At 38.4% G+C, this 23,058-nt stretch overlaps 1 pseudogene; it reads left to right on the forward strand.

Moving 5' to 3' along the window:
* The first annotated feature begins 102 nt into the window (after positions 1–102).
* LOC114053176 lies at positions 103–22,740 on the forward strand (annotated as a pseudogene).
* The last annotated feature ends 318 nt before the right edge of the window (positions 22,741–23,058 follow it).

The following is a 23,058-nucleotide window of genomic DNA, read 5'->3' on the forward strand; positions in this document are numbered from 1 at the left end:
AATTATGAATGATTTGTTCTATGATTTCATTTGTAACCAGTTTGAAACTCAGAATGTGGTTTCTAATGGAAATAATATTGAACATTGGGGGTTTGGGGGTAGATGGGCATGTGAGGTTCTCAGTCCCAACCAGAAAAGACCATCTTATAGATCATACTAATAATCTTATGGACTCTAATTTCAGAGTATAATTATGCTTCTTGGGGGAAAATCATTCAAAATTCCCAAGTATGGTCCCAAGAACTCCCAGTACTACCCTGTTTCAGCCTCCTTCTCCTACCTGAAGACCCTGAGCTTCAGACCCAAACTACTCCCTGGCCATCTTCCTTTAATGTTACTGGCTGGAATGAGAAAGGGGAAAATTTAACAGCATCTGCTCCTATCCCTTATCCCTGTCTCATTCCTGCTTCCACCTCTCCTGGGCTAGCAGTCCTAAGCCCCATAGGCAGTGAGTGACATGTAGCACCTTCTAGGGAGCAGAGAACACTTGTTAAAGGCTTCTTCCATCTAGTCCTAGGAGAGGCCATAAGATCGGACAGTTGAGGCTGTAGAAGCTGCCTGGCCTTTCTTGCCATGCACCAAGGGTGCTTATGGCAAATCTCTATTTTAAAGCAAAAGTAATCCTAAAAGTCAACTTCTGCTTTCGTTTTGCAAATATCCTCTCATCTAAGAATTCCCTCTCTCCCTTTCTCACAAACACGCTGACAGATACAAACTGAATCTTAGAAAATAAAGGGGGCAGCTAGGTGGCACAGTGGATAGAGCACCAGCCCTGAAGTCAGAAGGATCTGAGTTCAAATCCAGCCTCAGACCAAACATTTGACACTTACTAGCTGTGTGACCCTGGGCAAGTCACTTAACCTCAATTGCCTAAAAAAATAAAAAATAAAAAATAAAAAATAAAAAATAAAAAATAAAATAAAGGTAAGAACACACCATGGCTGAACGGAATGAGGGCTAGATTTGGAATCCATGGCCCTGAATGTGAATGTCAGTCCTATATGGAGTTCATCCATGGGGCTATCACCAGTCATCTTGGCTTTTGTCTTGCCATTGGACTCCAATGACACTGGAGGGGAGAGTGAGAGTGACTATTTTTGTGCAGCTCTGCCTCACCTAAATCCAATTCATGCACAAGTCAAAACATCACCTGCGTGATGTCACTGGTCCTCTTTGAGAAAGAAGGACAAACAACAACCTCTGTGAGTTTGGTTGTGATTTTACCTCTCCAGGTTTCAGTTTCTTCATCTGTAAAATGAAGGCTTGGTAAAGAGATCATAGAAATGAGTAAAGGACCCACATGTACAAAAATATTTATAGCAGCTCTTTTTGTGGTGGCAAAGAACTGGAAATTGAGGGGATACCCATCAATTGGGGAATGACTGAACAAGGTGTGGTATATGAATGTAATGGAATACTTTTGTGCTATAAGAAGTGATGAACAGGCTGACTTCAGAAAAACCTGGAAAAACTTGTATGGACTGATGCTGGGTGAAGTGAGCAGAACCAGGAGAACATTGTACACAATAAAAGCCACATCGTGCCATGACTAACATTGATAGACTTAGCTCTTCTCAACAATGCAAGGATCTAAGACAACGCCAAAAGTCTCATGATGGAAAATGCTATCCACATCCAAAGAAAGAACTATGGAGTTTGAATGCAGATCAAAGCATACTATTTGCTATTTTTTCTTCTGTTTTGTTTTGTTTTCTTTTTCTTGTGGTTCCTCCTATTGGTTCTAATTCTTCCTTATAACATCACTAATGTGCAAATATGTTTAATAGAAATGTATATGTATAGCCTATATCAGATTGCGAGCCATCCTGGGAAGGGAGAAATGAAGGGAGGGGAAGAAAAATTTGAAACTCAAAAGCTCATGGAAATGATTGTTGATAAATCAAAATAAATCAATAAAAAAAGGAAAAAATGAAAGGTTGAACTTTATGACTTCTAAGACAGGGATTCTTAACTGTTTTGTGGTCATAGTCCCTTTTGGCAGGCTGATGAAGCCCCTGAACCCCTTCTTAGTATTAGGTTTTCAAATGCAGAAAACAAAATGCACAGGATTACAAGGAAAACAATTACAGTGAAATACAGTTATCAATTGTTTAATTTAAAATTTTATTTTTCCCAATTACATGTAAAAAGAGTTTTAAACATTTTTAAAGTTTGGCTTCCAAATTCTCTCCCTCCCTCTCTCCCTTTCCTTCTATCTCCCTGTGAAAGTAAATAATTTGATATAGGTTATACATGTGCAGTCATTTACAACATACTTCCATATTAGTCATGTTGTGGGAAAAAAAAGACCAAATAAAATTAAATTTAAAAAAGTATAATTCAATCTGCATTCAGACTCCATTAATTCTTTCTCTAGGCATGGATAGCATTTTTCATTATAAGTTCTGTGGAATTGTCTTGGATCATTGTATTGCTGAGAAGAGCTGAGTCATTCACAGTTGATCATCATGGAATATTGCTGTTACTGTGTACACTGTTCTCCTGGTTCTGCTCATCTCACTTTGCATCAGTCTATGTAAGTCTTTCCAGGTTTTTCTGAGAGTATACTGCTCATCATTTCTTGTAATATAATAGTATTCTATTACAATTATGAACCACAACTTGTTCTGCCATTTCCCAGTTGATGGGCATCCCCTCAATTTCCAATTCTTTACCACCAGAAAAGACACTACTATAAATATTTTTGTAAATATAGGTCCTTTTTTTTGTTTTTTTTTATCTCTTTGGGATACAGAACTAGTAGTGGTATTGCTGGGTCAAAGGCTATACATGGTTTTATATCTCTTTGGGCATAATTCCAAATTTGCTCTCCAGAATTATTGAATAAGTTCACCACTCCACCAATAATTCATTAGTGTCTCAATTTTCCCACATCTCCTGCAACATTTGTCATTTTCTTTTTCTGTCATATTAGCCAATCTGATAGGTATGGGTGGTACCTCAGAGTTGTTTTAATATGCATTTCTCTAATCAATAATGATTCAGAGTATTTCTATATGACTATAGTTTTGATCACTTCATCTGAAACTGCTTGTTTATATCCTTTAATCATTTATCAATTGGGGAATGACTCTTACTTTTGTAAATTTGGCCCAGTTCTCTATGTATTCAAGAAATGAGGCCTTTATCAGAGAAACTAGCTGTAAAAATTTTTCAGTTATTATTAGTAACTGTGTATTTCCCTCTATCCTATAGTTATTGATTTTCATAAGAGTTCCCATTGAGAACTCCTGCTCCAATGTCCTTTTAGTTCAACTAGTCCAACCACAAACCTTACCAGGAATCTCTTCTACCACGTACCCAAAAAAGGTCACCTAAGATCTGCCTCAAAACTTCTGGAGATAGAGACCTTGTTACCAGGACAGTATGCTCATTCCACTTTGGAATAGCTCCACTTGTTAGAGAGATTTTTCCTGACAAAATTTACCAGCTATTATGTGAAATGGATGAAAGGTTGCATTATCTAATTTATCATGATAAATGTTTGGGGATAATGCTTTGGGATGATTCTGTTTGGTCTTCCTAAGCCTCAGTGCCACCACTTCTTCCACTTTGCTCAGAAACTCCCCTCTTTGAGTCTGTGTCCCTGTCTGGTACTCCCTCAAGCTCAGAGCCCTGGGTGGTCACCCTAAAGCATTGTTTAACAACTGTGGAGAAAGGCTTGCAGATGTTGTACCTGAGGCTTGCTACATACTTCTACAACTTAAGTCATTCCATTCATTCAGTGTATATTCCAGGACTCAACACCCAAGGCCTTAGTAGGACAGAGGTCTTAGAATCTTCAAATTTCAGAATTGGAATGAACCTCCAAGGTCATCAAGATGAGATTATACTTGAAGAGAACATAGAATGGGAGCTACTTAAAGACAGAATCTCTCTCTCTCTCTCTCTCTCTCTCTCTCTCTCTCTCTCTCTCTCTCCATGTACGTGCATGTAGATATATACATATATGTGTATATATCTACACACACACATACACACACATATTCTTTGGATCCCCAGTGTTTTAACACATTGCCTGGCTTATAATAAGCTTTTAATAAATGCTTATTGAATGACTGGCTGACCTTGACATCATCCTGGACATCTTCTCTGCTGATGCCTTCAGTTTCTTGTTCAAGGCTTCATCAACTCAGCAATGCCTTCCTACATTCCTTCTGATGCTAACACTTGTCTTCTTATGAAATACAGGTTGGGGCTAATGGTTGTCAGGCCCAATGGTTTGGGGGCAATACTCCCCACAGAGACACCATGTCTATTAATTTTTCTTGGTCGTTGGATATATTTCTACTTCAGGACCTCTTAGAAGGCTGCCACCAGCCACTATTCCCCTACTTCTCTGGTCAAAGAGCTGGATGTCCCCTCTCTTGGTGGTACCTGTGGTGACCCATCATCATTCTTTGAAACATTTGAATTTCCTTCTTTCTCAAAAGAATCACCTTTACCCTCAATTGGAAGAGACTCTGACCTATTTTTTTTTCAAATATTGGAGCAGTCCTGTGATTTCACTGGCATAGTGGGCTTCCACAGAGGAAATTCTTTCAACTAGTGCTGATCAAAATGGGGCAAAAAGTGCTGCTCAATATGATGCAATGGCTAAAGTTCTGGATTTGGACTCAAGAAGAATTGTGTTCCAAGTCCGTATCTGAAACATACTTGTTATGTGACCATGGCAAATCACTTAAACTCTCTATGTCTCCATTTCTTTATCTGGAAAAAGAAGGAGTTGTCTTCATGACCTCTAAATCTATCATTCTATGATTATCTTAGAGAGCTGTCCTGGGTACTTAGAGGTCTAGTGACTTACTCATGGTCACACAGACATATATGAAAGAAAGAGGATCTGAACCCTGGGTCTTCCTGATTTCAATGGTGATCTTCCATCTAAAATACCATGCTACCTCTTTTTATATGTATTTCATAACTAACTCCAGAATATCTCTTGCATCTATCCCCTTCTCTCCCCTCACACAACTGCCATCTTAGTTGACCCTAATCATTCTTTTCAGAACAATTACAATAGCATTCCAGTTAATGTCCCTGCCTCAAGTCTCCCCCAGTTCCAATCAATCCACCACACAACTGCTGAAGTGATTTTTATAAAAATGACCATGCCATTTCCCTACTTCAATTCCAGTAGTTCCATATTACCTCTAGCATCAAATATAAACTCTTCTGCTTGGCCTTTAAGGCCCCCAACAACCTGATCCCAAACTGACCTTTGCAGCCCACTTGTATATTACACACATACACAGTACAGTCCAATCAAACTGATCTACTTATCTTTCTTATGTACAACCCTCTATGTCCAATCTCTGTACCTTTGCAGTGGATGATCCCTCAGTTTGGAATACATGCCTTCCTTGCTCCTGTCTTTCAAAAAACCTTCCTTTTCTTCAAGACTCAGTCCAATTACCACACTTCTACATGAAGCCTTTCATGATTCCCGCCAGTTACTAGTGACTCTCTTCTAAATTATCTTTTATCTGTTTTATATATACCTATACATGTGTGAACATGTGAGTATAAATATATATGTGTATGGACATATATGCACATATGTGTATATATTATATATGTATGTGTGTGTTACATATGTATATTCCATCCTCAAAAAGCCCTCACTTGATCCCTTCTCCCCATTAAATACCGTCCTATATTTCTTCTGCACTTTGTGGCAAAACTCCTTGAAAAAGCCCCCTACAATAGTTTCACACTTCCTCTTCCTAGCCTCTCACTCTCTTCTTAATCCCTTGTAATCTGATTTCTGACTTCTTGGTTCCATCAAAACTGCTTTCTCCAAAGTTACCAATGATATCCAAACTGCCAAATCCAGTAGACTTTTCTCAATCCTCATTCTTCTTGATCTTTCTGCAGCTTTTAACACTGACTGTCACCCACATGTTCTTTTCTCTATTCTCTATCCTTTTGGAACACCACTTCCTCTTGGTTCTTCTATCTATCTGATCATTCCTTCTCTGTCCCCTTTGCTGTCCCCTCATTCAGGTCACACTTACTTACTGTGAGTCTCCTACAGTCTCTGTTCTGAGCTCTCTTCTCTCTACATACTACTTCACTTGGTGATCCCATCAGCTTCTAAAATTTAATTATTAACTCTAGTCTGATGATTCTCATATCTACTTATCTGGCCCTAACCTCTCTGTTGACCTCCAGCCTCACATCTACAACTTTCTGACATCTTGAAATGGAGGTCCAGTAGACAACTTAAATTTTACAAATCCAAAACTGTGCTTTGTGAACTATAAAGCACTATATCAATCAATCAAACAACTTGACAGTGTTAAGTGCCTAGCATCCTCAAAGCTCTAGGGAAACAAAGACAAAAGTAAAACTGTAAACATAGTTTGTAAACTAAAAAGTGCTATGTAAATTTGCATTTGATGTATGCAGCAAATACAATATTTCTTGACATCAATCAAGACAAGAGCCCATACTAAGTTGAGCAATAATTAATCCTAACTAATAATCTCATAACCTGAATGAGTGTTGTCCAATTGCAGCTGGTTTATATGGCCTTCCCAGTTGGATGTCACACGTTACTCTATTTCCACTTCTTGCATAAATTCATGATGACCTTGTACTCATGATGGGAGGGCAGATCATGTGGCAAGAGGAAAAGGTAAACAATAGACAGGCTGCATGTCCCATTGATTAGCCCAGCAATGACAAGAGAAACATTCCCAGACCTGTGGACAAGTGGGTCAGTCTATCAGTCAACAAGCATTTATTAAACTCCTATTCTGTACCAGGCACTGTGCTAAATGCTGCAAATTAAAAGAAAAGTGAAAGATGCTTCCTGCCTCAAGTCTAATGGGGGAGAGCTCGTTGAGTGTTTTAAGATGAAAGGACTCCAAAGTGTGGTAATCTACCTTACTGGAGGAAGTACTCCCATTAATGAGATAACAGAAAAAGAAGATGCCTTTGTTTATATTACATCCACTTCCATCCCTTGCATCCTAGACATGAATGACTTAAGGTCAAATCTTCACCTCAGCCACTTCCTAGCTATGTGACCCTGGACATGTCACTTCACTTTTCTTAGCCTTAGTAAAGGTAAAGGGACTTGCTAAAGGTTACACTGATCACATGTGGCAGAGCCTAGAATCAAATTCCAACTTCAGCATTGTCAGATAATTGAAGATGTCCTTGTGTGCCATTTTGTTCTGGCCCTGTCTCTTTGAGGATCACAACATATATAATCACATAACCATTGTAAGAGAGCAATAACATTCATTTAAGGTGGTAGCTCTTTTTTTAACCTCTATTGATGCTGTATATGTGTGGTGGTGTTGCTGTTGATGATGATGATGATAATGATGATGATGATGATGATGATATGTATTGTATGTACATAGTTTTTTGTATGACTTCAGGACTCACTGTTTACAGATCCAGACTCTAGTCTCTTATATGACAGGGTTATTTCCTGTTTAGGATAGGAAATCATGATTCTCATTTATACACTACTTATAATGTACTTTTTTACAACAACTCTCTAAAATAAGTAGTACAATTATTATTATGCTCATTTTGCAGAGGAGCAAAATAAAAGAGATGATATGACTTGCCCAATTCTGCACAGCCAATTAGTGACAGAGGCAGAATTCCCTCCTCACTCCCTCCTCACTCTCAGGTCACCGCTCTTTCCACTACACATTTTGTTTAAAAGAATAAACAAAATTTCTGAGTTGAGGTGGAAAATACCTTAAAACCATCTATCTTAAAGAGCCCAAGACATTAAGGGGACTGTGGCAAGGGATTCAGGCAGAGGGTGTGTTTGGCCAATCAGTGTGTGAGCCTTAAGGAACTGCAGGTGGGTCCTGATGTTCTCTTAGCCCAGTCCTTCCAAAAGCATATGAAGAGATACCTGGAAGAGCCAGGAAACCCAGAAGGAGAGGCTAGGAATTGAAAGGGGGCTCACGACAAATATATGAGACAGAAAACATTATTGGTTGACCTAACCGATATAGCCAGCTGCCTTAAGGGAAAGAGGAGAATCATTTAGGTCATTTAATTTAACCCTACTACATAGTCATTTAATTCAAGAGTTTCATTATTAAAAATATTTATTGCCATTCAAGGCACTACCTGGAGCATACAAATTTATTATTTAGATCAGTATAACTAATAACAATAATTTTAGACCAAGGGAAAGAAGAAAAAGCATTTCTCTTTGCAGGGCTCTAATATTCAAAGCATTTATTGAATGCCTATGTGCCAGGCAGCTAGATGGCACACTGGATAGAGCAGTGGCCCTGGATTCAGGAAGACCTGAGTTCAAATCCGGCCTCAGACATATAACACTTGCTAGCTGTGTGACCCTAGGCAAGTCACTTAACCCCATTGCCTCGTCAAAAAAAAAAATACTGAAAAAAAATGCCTATGTGCCTGACATCGTACTAAGCCCTGACAACACAAAGGGATGGAGGTGAGTGGAAACTGGCCAAAAAAAAAAACAAACCAACCTTTCAAGTTCAACATTTTTCTCTTTCTGGTGGAAGGTCTGGTAGATTTCTACAGCTGTCTTCATGTGGTTGATGACAATCATGCAGGGCTGTGTCTGGAGCTAGCTCAAACAGGCTCCCAGGAGCCAATTGTTAAATTTTCAATATGAGCACTTACACCTCAGAATTGGCAACAAGCTACAAATCAGGGCTTGGTTTATTGTTATATTGATTGTTGAGAGTAGGCTGAAGAAAGTTATAGAGAAAATGCTAATAATGCAGACAAAACCTAATGTGCTATGTACATTTTCCCCCTTTGAGAACCTGTAGTTAAACTTTTGTCAGCACATCCCCCCACCCCTGAAAACATGGGTACAGTTTTCAACGGGATTCCCTTTCTTATTCTTACTAAACAGCTAGTCTTCACTATTCCAATTGTCTATGATAACTATAAGACATAGATTGACTGGTAGGTTGGCATTGTGTGTGATCAGACTGATTACCTCATCTGATCCTCACTACAACCCAGTGAGATCAGTGCTGTAGGGAACAACTGAGGGTTACATGAAAGCTAGGAAGGATCAGTAGTCAGGGAAGATCATGGCAGACAAATTGCTATGAGAAGGTATCTCAGGGGTTATCTAGTCAACCCTCATTTTTTATGCTGTAAATTACAACAGTCATTGATCTGTCTTGGTGCAGGGAATCTCCACACAGGGACTTGCCCACACCTACAAAAATCATTGATACAGATAAAAAACAAAACATATTCAGCTAACTACATCCAACCTTCCTCAAACTCCCATGACTCTGGAACAACTTGGAACCCAGAAGTAGCACACATACCTCCAAAAAAGTTTGTTTGTTTGTTTGGCAAAAAGCTATTCCTGAACACTCAATAGCAACAAGTCTAACAAAGGAGGTGTTTCCAACAGCACTTGCCCATGTTGCATCGTGCAACTTTGCTGCAGCCTTGATTCTAAACATACAACATACACACTTTGCACTGTGCATGCCATCAATGACACATAATGCCAATGAACACTGCCAGAAACACCTCAGCTCAGATTTGAGACTATTGTATGTTATGAATTGCAGTAGTTTTTACTGTACATACAAAATTGTTAAATGAATTTTCCCTTGGGATTAGGACAGATTTTCCAACAATTTCTGAAATGGCCCTAAACATACTTCTGTCATTTTGTACTATGTGTTTATGTGAAGTGGCATTCTCAGCACTGATGATTATAAAATCAAAATATCGATCAACTCTGAAAAACATTGCAGATGCTCTGTATCCTGCAGTATCAAATATTCCACCAAGATTAAATTCTTTATGTAAAAATAAATAAGCATATCTACCTCCTTAGTATGCAAATTTGCTTTCTTATTTAATAAATGGTAAAATCATATGTATAACAAAGAATTGTTTTAAATTTATTTATGATTGATTATTGGTAAATGTTTGATTCCTATACTTATTTTATATACCTATATACTCAGGATGGCATAAAAATTTCTCAGATGAAAAAAGGTAGTGAGTGGGAAAAGTTTAAGGAACCCTGAATTAGGGAATGACTGAATAAGTCATGGTATATGATTGTGATGGAATACTACTGTGCTACAAGAAATGATGAGCTCAATGATTTGAGAAAACATGGAAGGACTTGCATGAAATAATGAAGAGTGAAATAAGCAGAACCAAGAGAACATTGCATACAGTAACAGCAATATTGTTTTAAGAATGACTTTGAGTGGAGGGCAGAGCCAAGATGGCAGAGTAAAAGCAGTGACTTGCTTGAGCTCTCCCCCAAACCCCTCCAAATACCTGTAAAAAATGGCTCTAAACAAATTCTAGAACAGCAGAACCCACCAAAAAGACAGAGTGAAACAAATTTCCAGCCTAAGACAACCTGGATGGATTGGAAAGGTCCTTTGCACCAGGCTAGGAGAGGAGCACAGTTCAGCGTGGGTCACACAGGGAAAAACCAGGCCTCAGTGAACCTGGAGCAGGCTTCAGGAGATTGAATCACAGGCAGCTGTGGCAGTTTCCAGACTTCACAAACTACAAATGCCAAAGACAATTAGAAGATCAGTAGAATAGGTGTGTCTGACCAAAGTGAGAGAGGAGCTTGGTCCTAGCCCCAGTCCCTGCACAGCCCAAGGGCAACAGCTGCTTCTGGAGCTCTTGGCCCACAGAGCCCTGGAATGAATTTAGTAATATGAAATTCAGTAGGGACAAAAGTAAAATCTTGTGTTTAGGTACAGAAAAATCAATTTCAAAAGTATATAATGAAGGAAACAGTTTGAAGTTGTTCTGGGAAAGATCTGGGGATTTTAGTGGAATGATAGTTCAGCATGACTCAGCAATGAGAGATGGCCATCAAAAAAAGCTAATAGGATCTTGGGCTGCAATTACAGAGAGCATGGCTTCCAGGAATATTGAGGTGGGAGTCACACTGTATTCTACTCTCATCAGACATCATCTGGAGCATTGTCTTCATGTTGGGGCACCATAGTTTAAGAAGAACAGTGATAAGTTAGCATCAAGAAGAAAGCAACCAAGATGGTAAAGGACCTTGAATCCATACTGCAAGAAGATGAATTGAAAGAACTGAGCACGTTTGACCTGGAGCAAGGAAGACTCAGCAGGGACATGATAACTGTTTTCAAATATCTGAAGGCCCGTTATGGCAAGCAGGGATTAGACTTGGTCTTTTTTGAGTTCACAGGGCAGAACCAGTTGAAATGGATGGAAGTTGAAAAGAAGCCAGTTTAAAAATAATTTTTTTTAATTTAAAAAAAAGAAAGAAGAAGCCAGTTTAGTCTTGATGTCAGGAAAAACAAACCTCCCAAACCATGGGAGCTGTCCAAAGGTAGAATGACCTGCAGAAGTAGGAGGTTCCCCAGCTTTGGAGGTCTTCAAGCAAAGAATGGATGGCAACCTATTGGGAATATGAGAGTGGAGATTCCTTTCATAGATGGATTGAACTAGATGGCTACTGAGGTCCCATCTAATTCTCAAATTCTGTGATTCTGTGAGGTGAGAAAATGAAGATTAAATCAGGCCAAAGCAAGCTTATTTCCTTTTTTGACAAGAATCCTAAAGTGAAAGAAAACTTTAGTTATAATCTACCTAAATTAAAGCAAAGCAACTGGTAAAAAATCTGTCTTATTCTGTGAGAAAGAAGAATAGATGTTCGCTAGATAATAATACAAATAGATTTGGAATTCTACAAATGACTAGACTTTAGGAGCAGTCATTTCATGGATGATTGTCAACTTGACAGGTCACCTCCAATAAAGTAGCCTCAGGGATCTGTGTTTAATCTTCTGCTGTATAATATTTTTCATCAATGACTTAGATAAAGGAATAGATGGTATGCTTTTCAATTGTACAGGGTACAAATTTGGGAGGGGCAGATGACACATTGAAGGGTTATATATAAAAAAATTATTATAGCCTAGAACAGTGATGTTAAATACAAAGAAATGGATTCCTACATCAGTATATTGACTTAGAAAACTACAAATTAACATTGTCTATTTTGTATTGTGTATTTTATTTATTTTGTTCAACATTTTGCAATTACATTTTAATTTGTTTCAGGCAATGAGCCACATCTGTCAACCTCCAGGAACTTTGACACCTCTGGCCTAGAACATTGGACTGAATCTAATAAGATGAAATATAATGGGATGAACATAAATTCTTACATGTGAGATCAAAACAATCAGTTTCACAAATACGAGAAATGAAAGGAATAGTTAGACAGCAGTTGGCATAGGGATTTAAGTGGTTTCAGGTTGTACATAGATCAGAACTATGATGATATGGTAGCCAGACACAAAACAACAGAACAAAATCCTTACATGGTCTTTATGACAGTCATATCTTCCAAGGCTTAGGAGGTGATGGTGCCCTGCATTCTGACATGACCTTGCCACACCTACAGTATTGTCTTCAGTTGTAGGTACATAGTTTAAGAATGAAAACTATAAGCTATAGAGTCTTTAAAAGGGCAATCAGAATGGTGAAGGACCTTAAATCACATTAAAACTGGTTGAGAGAACTGGAGATGTCCACATTGGAGAAGAGAAAATTTGGAATGGTGGGGAAGGGAGGTGAGACGTCCACTATCTCCAGGCATCTGAAGGGCCATTTTGAGAAACAAAGATTAAACTTTATCTACTTGGCCCAGAGGTCAGAACCAGGAGCAGTGGGTAGAAGGTGCAATGAAGTCAATTTAGGATTGTCAGGAAAAATATCCTAACAAATGGAGATGTTAATATGTGGGATGGGATGCCTTGGGAGATAATGGATTCCCCATCAGTGTAAGATTTTAGGCAGAGCCTTCTTGTATGTTTAGGGAGGGATCTCTTTTCTTTCATGAGTTGGATTGAAGGGCTGTTAATGTCCCTTCCAACTTTAAAATTCTATCATTCTATGAGACTGCCATTCAGTGAACCCATGGGAGTAGAGGGAAGTGTCAGAACAAAATGTCAAACAATTTCTGAAGGCCAGAATGTGGAGGCCCCTCCCATGAAAGGTGAAATGACATAAAGCCAAGGTCAACATCCAAATGGGGAAGTTAGCTTGTTGGCCCAAATAAAGAAGAATCTTTCTCACTAGGGTTTCTGAAGGAGGTAGAAAGGACTTGATCAAGTAATGGCCAGTGGTTCTAGGATGAATAATGCCTAGAATAAGTGACTAGATGAGAGGCAGCAGAAGATTAAGAAATACCTGCCTAAGGGCAGACTCCCACAGTCATGACTGACAGGTGTAGAAATAAATTTCAGGGGGCAGCTAGGTGGCACAGTGGATAGAGCACTGGCCCTGAAGTCAGGAGGACCTGAGTTCAAATCTGGCCTCAGACCAAACACTTGACACTTACTAGATGTGTGACCCTGGGCAAGTCACTTAACCCCAACTGTCTTAAAAAAAAAAAAAAAGAAAGAAATTTCAGAATACTCTGAGATACTGCCAAATTTATGACAAAACAATTTGCAAGAATATGACTCCATAAGAAATGAGCAGGTCTAGATTGAAGCATAGCAGGCCAAGGGGAAATAGACAGTATTTAAAGTGAAGTTTAAAGTCTAAAATCACAGTTTCTGGAAAAAAAAAGTTCAGCTTTCATGGTAGTGCTGTCCCTTTCTTGTCTGTTTCTCTGTAAATGGTTTGCATTAAATTCTTTTTGAAATAGATAGTTATAAGGTGGTGTACTATCAGGGAACAAAGAAAAGAAAGAGTAGGAATATAAATAATAATATTTCATATTTATGTAGCACTTTTAGATTTATAAAGCATTTTCCTCATAACTGCCTTGTCAAGTAGATCTTGCCCCCTGTTGTCACTCCCAGATTCCAGCCTTTTCCTCCTTCACTTGGTAACCTTTATTGAGATGAGATTCACTCAAATAAACATTTTTGTGATTCCCATAGTATGCTGACCCCCACATCACTCTCCTTGCTTTCTCCACGAGATCCACCATGTTCTTCTCCTCCCCAATCCTGCCTCACCTTATGCCAGGAGACTTTTAGATTCATGTAGATGTTTTTTCAAGTTCTCTAACCTCTTGATGTTCCATGAGTTCCTATTTCTTTCCACCTTTATCTCACATAGGATTGGTCATACGGTAGATCTTTCCATCAACTATAAGTGTTCAACTTCCCTGAGTAGAAACTCTGACATTCCCCGTCTGACCATAACTCCCTATCTATCACTTCATCTCTCCCTAAGCTTCACCCTTCCTACTGCTTCCACACCTCCTTAGTCACCTCCTTTCCCTCCAATCCTCAGGACCTTCTCATAACATTACCCTATTCTGGCTTTACTATTCTGCCTCTCCAACTTCAACCCACTAGTTATCAGGGGCAGGGTTTTGGGTTCTCTACCTCCTTGGAGTACCAGGAAAACAATGAATGAGTGGCCATTTGGGCAAGCCAGGGTCTAGGATGGGACTGCCTCCCGTTTGTGTCTCCTTCCCTTTGGTACAGGAGCATGTGAGAGTTCCAAAGCTCCAGAGAACAAGCAACCAGAGATTTAGAAGTAAAGTTTGCAAGCAGGCAATTCTGAAAAGGTACCTACATAGCCACAAAGTGAGACTTCCTTGACCTTTCAGGGACTCTGTGCCCTGCAGCAAGGAAATGGACCCATCCAGTGACTATACCCCATTCAGCAGTGAACATGTTGGGGCAAGTTTCGTAGCAAGTTCTTTAACTTTAAGCTCATTCTCTCCAAGGACCCAGGTGATATTTTAAAGTGTTCTCCAGTTCAGAAGAAATTTTACATTTCAAGTCTTGTCATAAGTTTTGAGCAAGTAACCCTTTGTAAAAAAATTTTTTTTAATTGACAATAATGGATTATGTTGAAGAGAATGTTGCCAATTGATAGGAGGGGGGAATACACCAGAATGAGTGCTTGATCAAATAGTATTTGAAATAGTATTTGTCCATATGGGATGCCTCTCAGGGTGGGTGGGGGTGAGGGAGATACATGGAATACTATGTTAACGTAAGAAACAACAAACAACATAAATTTTTTTAAAAATTTAAAACCCAAAAAACAACAAAAAAGAAAGACATGCATCTCTTACCTCTCAAGTGTACCCCTAGAACCTTAAAGGGAAGATGTAGCCAGCCACACTTGTGAATCCTAACTTTCCAGGGTACACAGAATTAGGAAAGTAAATGCAGAGCCTTGATAGGTAAGTTTAAGTGATCTTCACTAGTGAGCCCTGCAAGGTGAGAACACCAAGCATTCCATGCAATTATGCATTCCTTTTGTCCATGGAATTGCAGTGAGACTAGTTCTGTTGAATGATGTATTCACCTCTCTGAGGACAACTTGTGAGTGATTTTTTCCCTCTTATAGTTACAACATTTTCCTTTTTTGTTTCCATTTGGAATGGCATTCCATGACATCCAATACACATTCCATGCAAAATGTCAATATGGGTTTAGTTCAGTTCCTTGAGTAATACATCTATTTATTAGCAGTTACATGGAGGCACATATTGTGTGCCATAATTTAAATAAAACTTTACAGTTCTATGATTTTAAAGCACAGCCTATTCATTTCTTCTCATTAATATGATTGCCTCACCTTTCTACTAAGAAGACACATCATTCATATGAGAAAAACAGCTAAACATGTGACAAGTTTAAATTACAAGGACAGAGTGTTCTAAAGATAAAACCTTCAACCTCTTACAACCCTTTAGGATCTATAAAAGTCAATACATTCATTTGGATGGAAAGGCCAGGATAACACCATGGTCTCAAAGCTATGTGCCTTATGATATCCTGCCCTCTTCTGGCTTGGTATATGCATACATCTTTCTCAGCAAACTTTGAACAACCCTGGAAGATAATGATGATTCATTCTCTTACTAAAATTTGTCAACTTACGGTAAGATAAGAATTTCCTTCCATGTATATTTCTACTCATTATTGATTTCAAATAAAGGGGCAAAATCTATTAGTTTCCACTTTTAAAATGCAGTTAATTTTCTTTTAGGTTATATCAATCAGATAATACTTGCTATATATCATCTTTACAGCAGTGGGAGACACAACTGCCTATTAGCAGTTGACAGCTAGATGTAGGAATATGGATGGTGTAGATTATGTGATTAAAGGAGACATTTGGATTTTTTAACATAAAATATATTTTGTGAGTTCTCTCTTTTTCTTTCTCATCTATTTTCCTCTTCTCTTACTGTCATTTTGATATCTTGATTACGTTCAAAATCCTAATGACATCTTGTCTTCCTCCTTGCATGTCCCCGCATCATGGGGTCACTGCGACCCTGTAGTGTGCCATAATTTGAGCATGCTAGATTTGTAGTCAGTGGAACTAGGTTGGAATCTTGTCTCTTTCCCTTAATTTTTGTCTGACCTTAGGAATGTCATTTAACATTTCTCAGCCTCCACTTCCCAATCCATGAAGTGTGGAGTTTGAGTGAAATAAAAATCTGTCACCTAAGATCCTAGGAAGGCCACAACCATCACCCATACTCATTGTCCCACAAATTCTCCTGTACTTTATTTCAATTCATTATAAATTTTCAAATCAATATGTTCATGTTTTTTCCTAATGCATTATATTCTTTTATTTGAATACTCCCATGTTGTTCATTTTCAGTACAAAGGATTTCAGGGACTGAACTCTAATGCACTCTCTCTCTCTAAGCATGCAACTCCACCAATCCAACATTTCTCTTCTAACCTACCAAACATAAGTGACACATTTCTTGACCACAGAACTATAAGGAGCAGTTTGAGCTCCCAGGACAACTAATCACAAGGCAAACAGCACATGAGCCCTCAAATTGACTTATTTAAATTTATGACATGAAATTATGTAAGTAGTAAGGAAAGCAATTCTAGAAATGTTCACAATTGCATCAAATCAAGAGACCTTGTGCAAATCACATAACTTTTCTGAATCTCAGGCCATTCTCTAAGATTTATCTAAGCTATAGAAAAATTGTGACCTATTTTAATAGAACTTCCTAAGCTAACAAAATTTCTCATCTTTGGAGAGTTCCTACCCAGACAAAATAACATTTGCGGACTTGTTGTCTGCAAAGATAAAGAAAAAAGAACATTTTATCTAATATATATGTAATTATTTCATTTGTTTGTATAAAGTAAGTGTTGAATTATCCTTAAATTCCTTGAGCACTTCAAAGAATTTTTCCACTGATGACAAGTAGCCAGGGTGGAAAACTGGAAAGAACTCTGGATTCAAATCATACCTCCGTAGCTTAATACATGTGACTTTGTGCAAATCACTTAGCATCCCTCATCTGGAAAATGAAGGCATAGGAATACAGAACTTTTGACATCCCATCCAGTTCTATATCTGTGATTCTAACTCTGATTAGGGTAAATATGATGGGAATTCATGGCTAAACGATAAATCTCTTTCCAGCACTCTCTTCCGATTATTATTACTACACTACCAGTGGGATTCACTTTGGGCTACTGTCCATGGGGTATTACCGACATTGGTATGAGCTTTTTAACTAGGAGATTGCATAGAGGAGACATGTTAGGCATGAAGAACAAATAGAATTCAGATACAACCCTCCTTTTTGTGTTCTTTTCCAATTAAAATGTAACCTCATTGAAAGAGTGGTCTAAGACTGTCCTGCTGACTTTTATTTTTATCCTCAACACTTAGCAAAGCACCTGGCATATAGAATATTATTAAATTCTTTATCTTTCATTCATCCTCATTCATATAGAAGAAGAAGACCCCTTAGCCACAGGTCTCAAATTTGCAGTCCAAAAGCAATATGCCCACCAGAAAACTCCACAATGCTTCCCAAGTGGGATTAAAATGTAATTGTGGGAAGAGATGTTGTAGATTGTTGACTAGAATGTCAAAAAGATTGTAAGGGGGAGCATTTACACCTTGAAAATTGGAGTTTGATTTACTGTTTTATTGTCTAGAGTCTAGACTTAAGAAAATTATGGAAAAGAGGTTAATAATGCAGATTCAACTTAAAAATGTGTTGTGCAGAGTTGGTTCTTAAACATTTATCAGCATGCCACTGAAATGAGTTTATCTGGACTTGGTAACTTGAACTTATCAAGGAAAATGAATTACTTTCTACTCTCTACTAATTATTCACACTACTTAATTTGGGTTTTTTAATTCCTGTTAACCATGTTTGCTCTGAGTCTGAGGGCTGGTTGACAAATGTCTTTAAAAAAAAGTCCAATTTCAAAAAAAGTCTATTTTTTTTCTAAAAAAACAATTATCTTGACTTTTGTTTATTCAAAAATTCTAGAATGAAACCTTTTGTCATTCTCTTCCAGACCATCCCACACTTTGAATACAACCAAGAGTTTCTTGACCACCATGACCCAAAGATAAACAATGCACATTAAACAAAGGTCCTTCCAAATTTCTCCCTGCTATCCATACTTGTTGCTGAACAACAGATGTTACAGTCATATCTGACTCTTTATGACCCCATTCGGGGTTTCCTTGGCCAAGATACTGGAGTAGTTTCCCATTTCCTTCTCCAGCTTATTTTATATGAGGCAAACAGGGTTAAGTGACTTGTTGAAGGTCACACGGTAAGTGTCTGAGGCCTAATTTGAACTCAGGTCTTTAAGTCTAGACCTGGCCTTCTAACCACTGTACCACCTAACTACCCCATACCTACTAGAATATCAATGTGAATGAGGAAGTGAGATCCTCATTCTTTTATCATTCTTCCTACTAGCTGTAAATCAATACTTTCGGTCAACTAATTCTTATGGGTAGAAAAATAGAGATATTAGTGGAAGGGAAGACCCTCCCATACTTTTCTTTATGAAAGAATTAAATAGAAATAAGCATGTTTTCTTCTTTATTTTTTTAGTTTGAAAGCTATGTATCAGGTAGGGCCAGTTAGGTGGCACAGTAAATAGAATGCCAGGCCTGGAGTCAGGAAGACTTATCTTCCTTAGTTCAAATCTGGCCTCAGACTCTTACTAGCTGTGTGACCCTGAGGAAGTCACTTAACCCTGTTTGCCTCAGTTTCCTCATCTATAAAATGAGCTGGAGAGAGAAATGGCAAACCACCCCAGTATTTCTTCCAAGAAAACCCCAAATGGGGTTATAAAGAATCAGATACAATTGAAAGATGACTAAACAACAGCAATATGTCAAGAACATGTTTCTAATACAAGAAACTATATGCTTTCTAATGGAACTGTGCCTTTAAGGAATTGTTAAGCACATTCATCCTTCTTCATGAGTATATAATCTGAATTTGTGAAATTTTTCCATAATCTGTTCTAGATCAGTGGTGTTATACTCAAATAGATATGTGGACCACTAAAATGTACATAAGGATGCCTGCAGGCCACATATTAACTTAGAAAATTACATATTAACATTATCTATGTTCTATTGTATTTTTATTGATTTGATTAGATATTTCCCAATTACACTTTAATCTGGTTCAGACAACACTCAGCAGTGCTACAGATTGTAACGTAGCTATGGGCACTGTGTTTAAGGCCTCTCTTCTAGATGGCCATATATCAAACCAGAAGCTAGAGCTGGGTAATACAGAAGAGCAGATAAGACCAAGTGAGCTGTTTTAAGCTCCAAACCAAAATTACTTAATAGATAATTATTCTGATTGTTTAGAAATTGTTGGAGAAGGCAGTTAAAAACAAATTATTCAACTGCGGATAGTCAAGTCCCTCACCCTCTTGGAAGTTTCCTTTAATTAAACAGTAAGAATAATTTGAATTCATTTGATATTCATTTCTTTGACCTGATCTGTCACTTTTTTTTTTTTGGTTAGGCAGTTGGGGTTAAGTGACTTGCCCAGGGTCACACAGCTAGTAAATATCAAGTGTTTGGTCTGAGGCTGGTTTTGAACTCAGGTCCTCCTGACTCCAGGGCCAGTGGTCTAGCCACTGTGCCACCTAGCTGCCCCCATGATCTGCCACTTTCAATGTGCCTGGTGACACCCCTTGGGCTTTTCTGCCCTAATCCTCTTCCTCTCAAGTCCCACATCATAAGTTACCTGCTTGATACCTCCAACTGAATATCTCACAAGCATATCAAACTCAACATTTCTGAAGTAGAAATCATTTTTTAAAAAATCCTTTCCCAGAGCAGGTAGGTGGCACAGTAGATAGAGCTCTGGCCTTGGAGTCAGGAGGACCTGAGTTCAAATCTGGCCTTTGACACTTACTAGCTGTGTGACCCTGCCAAGTCACTTAACCCTAATTGCCTCACCAAAAAAAAATAGGCAAACTAGTTTACTCCTATTATAACTTATAACCAACTTTCTACTAAGCAAACGACAGATTTATTTTCTGAGCTTTGTTCTCCAATGCCTCCTTTTGTCCTGCGTTATTGATATTTTTATTAGATTAAATACAAAACTCTTGCTGGAAATAGGACATACTGAAAACTTTTAACAGGTCTGAGCAATTGGCAGATAAGTGTCATTTTAATAAAATTTTGTAAGAAAAAAAATCTTTTCCCCCAATTCTGACATTTCTCCAAACTTCCCTGCTTATTTTGAGTGCACCACCGTCTTTGCTTCCAAGGACACTTCCTGACCATCATCCTTCCTTGACCCTTCCCTTCTTTCTTTCATTCTTCTCCTTCATTGTTAACTCCCAGCTCCAATCAGTTGCCTCATCTCAGTTAACAACCACATGTTTACACTGCTCTCTACTCACATGGCCAGTACTGCAGATGAGACCTTCATGTATCTTGCTTAAATGATTGCTTTTCAGTGAATATCTCTATTTCCACTTAACTCCTTATTCCAGTCCACCCATCAAAGAGATGTCAAAACAATTCCCCTAAGATACAAAAGTATTTCATGGTTCTCCATAACTTCTAAGATATAACAAGCTCTTCTGTCTGGCATTGAAACCTTTCATAGTTCTGCTTTGGCCCTACCTTTTCAGATGTGTTTCACAAGACTCCCCTTTCCACACTCTCCATCCTAGCCAAAGTGCCCAACTTGCTAGTCCCTGGCATGGCATTCTATCCCCCACCTCCACAACTCTGCACAAGCTGCCCATAGGCAGGCAATGTATCACTTCTTCACCTCTACTTCTAAGGATCCCTCCATTGATTTAAGCCTCAACTCAAATGCCACTCCTGTTGGGAAGCCTTTCCTGATGTTCCTTACGCTGGTGCTCTTTCCCTTCTAATATTCTATTGTATTTCCTTATTTTTTATAACCATTCTATCTGCAATTCCCTGTCTCAATAGAACATAACCTGCTCAAGAGCAGGCAGCATTGCATCTTAGTCCATTCCTATCACGAAGCACTGTGCCTGGCACACAGCAAGTACTTCATAAAGGCATATAGAAACAAAAATCTTCATTTTTGCCTCAAATCAATGGCCAATTATAAAATGAGAGTTCTTGAGAAGGTGGAGGCTGATGGGCAGAGTTTCTTTTTGGAGACAATGTTCATAGACTTCATCTCTTCTATAGTGGAGAGTATTGGCATGCCAGCATAGACACGGCTAGAGCCAATTGGTAAGTGACTTCTCATTCTCTCTTAAAAGTTACCGATGAGGGTAAGTCGCTTAACCCCATTGCCTAGACCAAAAAAAAAAAAAAAGTTACCAACAACCTCCAAAATATCACCATCTGACTCAGTGGAATGATGCTTATGATTTTGTGAAGTCCTTCCTACAAAAATTCTTGCTAAATATGGTGTGGATCCAGCCAGAGTCTGTATGTCAGGAGACAGTTCTGCAGCTGGTGCAGCAACAGCTATTACTCAATGGGCAGGATGTTATACCTCTTTTATCCTATTGCTTTACAGTGTTTATTCCAATGAATGTCTGTACTATGACCAGCGTGGTATGGAAGACAGAGTACTGGGCTTGTAATTCAAAGACCTGGGTTTAAATCTTGGTTCTGATACCTACCAGCAATGTGACCATGGGCAAGTCACTTATTCTTAGGAAGACCCTCCATATTGGGAAGATAATCTTGCTGACTTACATGAATGTTTTGTGCCTTGTATTTGAGATGATTCAAAAGTTGAAATTGACTTTTTCTCTCCTGCTGGTATATGGTATGGGACTTCTGATTTAATTAACATTCTGGTCTTTGCAGGTCATGGGTGTCCCTGAAATTCCCATTAAATCTAAAATTCAGGTTTTAATTTACCCTGCCTTGCAGATGCTTGATACAGACTTGCCATCCTATAGGGAAAATGAATATGACATAATGTTGACCAAGGCCTTACTAATACAAATGATGAGTGAATATCATACCACTGATGAATCCCTTGAGCAAGCCATGAAGATTAACCAACATATACCTGCCGAATATAGCCATCTCCTCAAGTTTGTCAACTGAACTACCCTGCTTCCTGAGAGATTTTAAAAAAGTCATGTTTATACCAAGTGAATTTATGGAGGTTCTGAGATAGTGGAAAAGTTTCCAGGGATTATAGATCCTAGAATAAACCCTTTGTTAGCCAATAATTCAACAATGAGCCTTCTGCCACTAATTTACATGCTCACATGTCAACATGATATCTTAAGAGATGATGGGCTCATGTATGTTTCCCGCCTATGTAGCAATGGAGTCCAAGTGTTCCATGAACACATTGAGAAAGGATTCCATGGGTCTTTCTTCTGCATTAATTGGCCAGGTAACTTAGATATTGGTTTCAGACTACTAGATAAGGTAATTAGTTGGAAAATGAGAATTTATAAGGAGTTACTGTATACATGTTGGCCCTAACTTATATATAATGAATGTTCTAAAAGCTGACACATTATTTATTTGTTTGAAATTCAGGACATATTTTCTCTTGGAATAATATTATGTAGAGTTGCTAGGCCCTTCTCTTGACCCAGGCCAATTCCTCTATTTGTACCCTTGACTCAATCACATCCCATCTCCTCCAGCAGAAATCTCCCCAAAAGCATCCATCCCTCTCTTAAACTTTAGTTTCTTCCTATGACTCTTTCACTGCTGCCTATAATCATGCCCAGTCTTCCACATATTTTAAAAAATGAAGGTTTGATTGTGTCATTTCCCTACTTGGTAAACTATGGT

Source organism: Vombatus ursinus, unplaced genomic scaffold (assembly GCF_900497805.2).
Source record: "Vombatus ursinus unplaced genomic scaffold, bare-nosed wombat genome assembly UNPS02014810.1, whole genome shotgun sequence".
NCBI lineage: Eukaryota > Metazoa > Chordata > Mammalia > Diprotodontia > Vombatidae > Vombatus > Vombatus ursinus.